At 30.3% G+C, this 7,844-nt stretch overlaps 1 protein-coding gene across 1 annotated transcript in view; it reads left to right on the top strand.

The window, feature by feature from the left end:
• Positions 1 to 662: 662 nt before the first annotated feature.
• The window catches only part of LOC139519148 (neuronal acetylcholine receptor subunit alpha-10-like), a 33,290-nt gene continuing 26,108 nt past the window's right edge, over positions 663 to 7,844 (top strand). The window contains exon 1 of the mRNA XM_071310971.1: positions 663 to 1,195. The gene's annotated coding sequence lies outside the window, so the exon portion shown is untranslated. The remainder of the gene's footprint in view (positions 1,196 to 7,844) is intronic.

Raw genomic sequence — 7,844 nt, 5'->3', positions numbered from 1 at the left:
AAATGTTAAACTATAATTATTACTGACATTTTTTGTTTTCTATATTGATCTAATCGTCACCAGTTTCAATGTATGAAAATTTGCATTTAACTAATGTTAATTCGAATTATTCATTGTTCTAGAAGCTGTTAAAACGTCGTTTTAAGTTATTATTTATAGCATTCTTTTCTGAAAACAAGTTTTAGGATTTTGAATATAAATAAACAGTATTTCAAGAGACAGTTGTTATAGATCTTGAATGCAGCTTTTTTTTTTTATCGCAGTATTAAGATCTACATTGAACTGTATTTCAGTACAAGTTTATTCTATAAAAATCATTTTAAATAAATAGTTTTTATAACTGATATAACAATACAATAATTAGAAAAACAAATATGAAATTATGCCATTTAAAGTGTCAAATTTATACCGACGTTCAATGCTATTGCTTTAGGGGGGAAAACAATTTATTTTACCGTTAAAGATTTACTTAGGTTATAGTAACTTCTAAAGACATTTAACCCTTTATATAAACGTTTGTAATTATTTTTCCATTCTTTATAAATATTTATTCCAATCTCTGCGTGAGCAATGGTCTGTGTTGTACATGGTTTGATGCAGTGTCGGCTATTTGTTATGTTTACTTTAACATGTTAAGTAAACGAATGAATATAAAACGAATTACATGGGCTGATCATTTTAAAGAAACTGGTTATGTTTAGTAGATAAATCGTGGGTTAATATTTCAAATGACTAGATTCAGATATGATTTGATATCTTTATTTAAATATACTTCTTTGATGGTCAGTGTGTTTGTAAAGAGATAAGGCAGCGATAACAATTTCACGAACATGCTTAATTAATTAACTGTCATTGGAATAAAAATACAAATCGCCGAAATAACATTGATAAACTACGAAAGAATATTAGGCTTAGTGCCTCACACCTCAACGAATTGATCACTATAAAAATCTAAATATTTCGTATTTGATTTTACGGTAATTTAAATCTTTTAACAGGTGCAGGAATTGTATATAAGTACGCTATGAAAAAATATTCCATTATATAGCTAATGGAAGTGTGGAAAAGGATAATTGAGTTAGTTTTCCCGGGCGTCGCAGTACTGTGTCAATTATAAACTTCACTTACTGAGCTTATATACTGGTTATATAAGTACCTCGAACAGCAATTCGGTTGGACGTATTCAACATTAATGGTAAGCTTATTTTATTATATGTTTTAAATGTTTTGACATGAATATCAATTATATGGTAATTTTTATAAATTTCCTGTTTACCAAACTTTGAATTTTTCGAAAAACTAAGGATTTTCTTATTCCAGGAATAGATTACTAGTACCTTAGTCGTATTTAGCACAAGTTTTTGATATTTTGGGTCCTCAATGTTCTTCAAAATTTGTACTTGTTTGGCTTTATAACTATTTTGATCTTAGCGTCACTGATGAGTCTTATGTAGACGAAAAGCGCGATGGCGTTTTAGATTATAATCCTGGTACCTTTGATTACTGTTTATGTTGGTATATACGCATATTTATAAAACTATAACCCTGATATCTTAGATGAGTTTATTCTATTTTCTTACGACAAGACTAGTTAAACTCGGATATTTTGATAGGGAGCGTACTTACTTTAATTTCATGTACGGATTTGTCAATAGATGTTTTACTAGAGATGGTTCTTAAATATTCGATGTCTAAATCCTTCAACGCTCTTAGAACTATTAGAAGTGATAATTTTGCTTTGCCTAAGGATCTGTTCATAACAAACTGACATACTTTTACTATAGGTACCGCAGTTTTTGAACTCTCGGTACCCGAGTTCACTATCCGCAAAGCAACCACTAACTTGCATCATTTCTGTTATAACTTTTTGGACTTTTCAATAATAAAATCATGTAATTATGCTCCAGTTAACTAAGTTTGCTCGTATGTTTTGCTTCTTTTCATTGATGTATTTGACTTTTCAAACGTTTTACGTCTTTATAGTAACCGATTATGGCTATGCAAGAAAAATGACTCTGTCAATTTAAATTTGTGTCGCATTGTGTTATGAAACATAGTTACAATCTGCAAGCAGATAATTTTACTTTGTTGTAGCTTATTGTATTTTACTTTCATGACGTTTAATGTTAGAATTTACTAGATTTTTATAATAGACTTTTTTATTTATCAAATATTGATAAATGTATATGCTTCCATTTTGACAATGATTATTAAAGCCATATGATCTGCAAAGTATGCATGCAATGGTGTAGTATTCCTATAAATTGCGTCCCCAGGGCTAGTCATTTTACATTTATCTATAATATTTGACTTAAATTGTTAAAGTCGTATTTGTATTATCAATGCGTACATTCAATGATATATAATTATAAAGCGTGCATACAAATAACACCATTATTTCCAATTCAAACTCTTAAAAATTGCATAAATACAATATTTTTAAGGTATTAGTATACAAACAATAATTGACTAATAAGTGTCAAAATTTTTTAAATTGCTTAGCTGGCTTTTCGTTTAAGTGCACAAAGTACAAGCGTCTATAACTTTTGTTAGTATTTTCCACAAGTATAATAGGACATTTAATGATGATTCATTTAAATCACATTGTACTTTATTATCTGGATTCCTTGAGAAAAAAGAAGTTAAAATAAAAAACCGAACTCCAAGGCAAAGTTCTAAAGAAAAAGTTTTATTTATATTTGTTAATATGTGTAAATTTGATTTAACCTTTAACCATCTCGTTGTAAAATGACATTTGTTTACCAGCTTTCCTTCATTTGTTCCTCATCTAATAGCTATTCACTCAAGCTGTCACTATCAGGAGTTCCCCCATTAATTTACGAGTTCTAGTTGTTACCTGTTATATCTGTCTATATTTAAAGAATGTCCAATGTAGAATGTTTACCCATCCAACCTTATGCTATAATTGGAAAATCCCCTGGGATGGGGGCAATCTAAATGTTTTTATTTTTATATACTTTTAATTATGGGTTGGTCTTTTCATATCTTTTTAAGCTTCATCATAACAAACGAACAAATATGGCTGTATTTACATGCCAAAAGCTACTCCCAGGACAGACTTACCTGTCCAGTTTGAAAAGTTTAATGCCTGGCATCAAATAGTTATATAAAAGTAAAATGCAATTTGTGTTTCAGAAAGATGAAATCTCTTTTAGATTTTGAAAGGCCTTTTTTTCCTTCATGCAGAAAATGTAAAAATTAACTAAGTTGTAAAGCTGTATTGTATCGTATTAAGTGTCCTTGATTGACATGGACATGGATATCTAGACTATACAACTATATGATTTAACTGAGTGAACAGAATCAAAGTAATTCAGCTGTTTGTTTATTTTTACAACTCCTACAGAAAGGAAAAAAATGCCAAAAAAAAAAAAAATGATATCTTTCTGAACACAAAATACATTTAACCTTTATATATCTAGTGGATGCCAGTCCTTAAAACTTTTCAAACTGGACAGGTAAGTCTGTGCTCAGAGTAGTTTTTGACGAGTAAATACAGCCATATTTGTCCGTTTGTTATAATGAACCTTAAAGAATATATGAGTCATTAAAATCTCATTATTGTCTCATATTTTCGCCTAACGCTTTTAAAAAATACCTATTAAATACGGAAATTATTTACAGAAAAAGTAGTCCTTTCCAAATAAAAATCAATTCAGACCTAAAATATGTATACAATAAGTTTGGCAAACCTCAAAATATTAGAATTAAGAAATCTTGACATTTGACGTTTCCATTCGCAATTTTATTGATGTGCAGTTTGTTACTCTAAAAATTTGGTAGTTCCAAGTTTCTGTGGTAGTTTATTATTCCGAATCATTCTTTGATTACTCAAACATATAATTTTAACTTGATCATAGGCTGCTAGCTTAATCCTGGGTTATGATTTTCATTAGTAAACGATAACTCCGAGTTTGGTCACTTTCATTTTAGATAACATGTAATGAATTAAAATCGTTGGTCTCATGTATCAAGTTTGATTTTAATCCTTTAATGTTTTCACCAACACACCAACAATTTAAGCAACTGCCATAGTCGTCAGAGGTTTATTTGGCTATGAACACCATTTTTTACGCAAAAAGACTTGTACCAAGTTAAGATTATGCCAGCTGTTATCAATTCATTTGATGTGTTTGTGCTTTTGACTTAATCTGCTCGCTTTGTAAAAACCTTAACAACACGATAGCATATAATATATAGATATATTCAGTTAATAGAATTAATGTGTAATAAATAATAATTGTAAAAAGACAACATTTACAACAAATACTGCCAAGATGGTAACATGTTTCTCTTATAAATCAAAGTCCATAAAACAAAGCGTAGTGCCTACGAACTGAAAGCTGTTTATAAAATGACAGTTGGTTGCATGATCAGTTACATTTTCTCAATATTAATGGTGTTCAATATAATGAGAAACGTTTCGGTTACTTTGAGGGATGATTTGGCACAAAATAATAGTTCAGAGTTGCACATAAATGGAAATACGATCAGATAAGGCATGACTTTGTATCAATCTATAATTAATTGATAGGTAATTTCATGAGATAATCAATTGCATATGTATACAAAATAAAGATATTTATATTGATAACATGCTAGATAAATATTCGGTTCGTTGAATTAAAACTAAATTGATAGAAGTACACACCATATATGTATGCACCAGATTCTATACTGTCTATATATTTGCCAACGTGATTATTCTCAAAATGAATTTTTCATGGAATACATTCAAGTAATGTTACTAAAGGTAAGTGTATGATCGAATTTAGATGTTTCAAATAACTAAGACAGACATGCATTATTAATCTGTGCATATATTGGGATGGGAAACATAGATCAGTTGTTTTGTTATTAAAGCGATGTCATCATATCAATAGTCGAACCTTGAAAACAATGAAGGAACGATTTAACCAATTTTGACCAGTTTTCATTGCCTATCACATGCCTAGCATACAAAAAAGTAAATTAGAAAATTCCAAACTCCGAATAAAATTTTAAACCGAAAGTCCCGAAGCAAAATCAGAAGCACATCAAACGAATGGATAACAACTGTCCTAGTCCTGACTGGATAACAACTGTCCAAGTCCTGACTGGATAACAACTGTCCTAGTCCTGACTGGATAACAACTGTCCTATTCCTGACTTGATAACAACTGTCCTAGTCCTGACTGTCATACAGCTATACAGGCATTATAAGCTAGATATCTTACGAATGGATAACAACTGTCCTAGTCCTGACTGTCATACAGCCATACAGGCGTTATAAGCTAGAAATCTTACGAATGGATAACAACTGTCTTAGTCCTGACTGCCATACAGGCATTCAGGCATTATAAGCTAGATATCTTTGATGAGTCTTTTTTATTTCTTTAAAGAAATAAGATAACCGTGCAAATCAACCACAAAAAAGGTGTACACCAACAAAATTGTCATATAAATCACAGATATTCATAGGGTATATCAATGATATAGATTATTCCAAATTTATCAGGATCTGTTTACTGGTATAAAAAAAGATGTGAAATGATTGCCAATGAGACAGCTCTCCACAAGAAACCATAACTAACAACTATAGGTCACCGTACGGCCTTCAACGGTGCCTTTCTACAGCGACAAAGATCATTGTATGATTAGCGAGCTCGTGTTGTGCAGTCCTAAGGTTTTAGGGTATTATTTTGTAGTTTTTTGTTTCTGGATTTTTGATTCTCTTTGATACCGTTTTGTCGGTTTATTTGTGGAATAACAGATTTTGATTTTCTATTTTGTATCTTCCGATTGTTTTTCTTTCTTTCGAAAAACAGTAATTTTCACAGCAGAATTCATTTACCTTTGTAAACCTTCTTTTTTGGGGTGTAAAATCTGAGATTTTTTTATGTTTTACTATCTATCTAGTATTTATATTATTCTACATTATGTTACATCTCCTTTTATCCCATTCCTAATCTGAATTCCTAATTTTTAATATGGCCAAAATTCTGGACATTTGGTAACCCGTCTCTTCAAGGCTATAAACATCGATATACAATCATGATTCTAGAAACTTTATTAATTCCGCAACAACTAACAATATATTACCATTTGGTTAAACCTCCCAGTTGTTTTCATACTTCACAGATCAGTCGATACTGTAAGTGGACAATCCGTTCCCGATAATTTCATCAGCTCTAGAGTATGAATTCAGCATATCATTAGAAAATTATCCATTAATGAAATAAGGAATTATAAACAAACTTAGGTTCCAACACCCTCAGTCAAAGTTGGTCGGAGAAGAATTAAGCTTATATTTAAGGTCATATTTTTATTAACAGCTATTCAACTGGTTTGGTTGTTCTTATAACCATTGGCTTTCAATTTTTCGATTTAAGCGTTCAGGGTACAGGTAAATACAGGAAACCACCTCGGACGCATGTAGTTTATATGTTTTACCATCATATTACGCTTATCATAAGTTTGATGACTATGTTTTATAAAATACAGATGGGCATTTAAATAAAATATCAAAACAATGACTAACGTGATGATTTTCTGTTTTATTTTCAACGTACAATTTTTCAGCAGTAAAAAGTTAAATCACAAAAATACTGAACTCCGTGGAAAATTCAAACGGAAATTCCCTTATCTAAAGGCAAAATCAAAAGCTTAAACATATCAAACGAATTGATGACAACTGTCATATTCCTGATTTGGTACAGGCATGTTCTTATATATACTTCACGTAAAAGTGTTGGACATGTTCTCGTAATAATGTTGTAGATATTATGCTTTTATGTTGTATCTCCAATGGGGTTCATACCATGCAGTGCTCATTTATAGCTTATCTCATGGACTTGGATATGCAAACTTACTTTGGTGTATTACCTACATATAGTAGAACACGTAATAAGCTCAGTAGTTGAAGAAAAACAATCATTTTTGATAATTATAGAACCAACGTGTTAAAATATTTTTCAACTTTTCAAATTACAACTAAAAAGATTTAATAGCAAAATCACAGAACACCATAATGGAAATTAAACTTCGAGTTTATTGTCCGTAAACCGTATAACGTGTATGCTGCAAGACTTCATGCTTTTAATTATCTTTTAAAATATACATTCAAAAGAACATAAGAATCTTTTGTTAAGGGAAACACACATTTATATAATAAATTATGTATTTAAAGCGTGATCAAAGGTATTATTTAAACCACTTCGTATTCTGTGATTTAATCTTATTTATATTGAGACACACAAACCTAAAATAACCAGTTAAGCACTGCATATGTCAAGCCAAATAAATTAGTTTTATCATCTGACTAAGATGGAGAACATTGATATACATATGTCTTTTTGAAATAAAATCCCCTGTTATATCGATTTAATTCAAATCTTATATACTAGTACCCACTTCGATAGTTTGGTTTGATATTTTTGCAAACTTTGAAAAGAAAGCCAGTCAAAACCCTTATGTTGATGAAAATATCATGGTCAATTGGTGAAAGGACTATTAGGGTCAAACAACCATTTGAAAAATCTTTACACAGAAAATTTCAGATTGAGTAACTCAAACCCCACCAACAACGTCAAACAAAGATTTGGCAACGCGAGCCTCTTCAAAATAGAAGAAAGAATAAAAAAACATAAAGAGCAAACACGAATATTTCAATACCGTAACAGCCTTTTAGAATTATGTCGCTCTTTTATTTTAAATAATTCTGCTCCGTGCTTATACAGATCTTGAAATGTGAAATATCTATATTGAAATATTCCTATAAACAATTGTCTGAAATAGGAATTATACAGCATATAGTTAAAATGAGTCGGTGATTGACGTATTTT

The sequence above is a fragment of the Mytilus edulis genome, chromosome 4 (assembly GCF_963676685.1).
Source record: "Mytilus edulis chromosome 4, xbMytEdul2.2, whole genome shotgun sequence".
NCBI lineage: Eukaryota > Metazoa > Mollusca > Bivalvia > Mytilida > Mytilidae > Mytilus > Mytilus edulis.
This window is presented reverse-complemented; position numbering and strand designations above follow the sequence as displayed.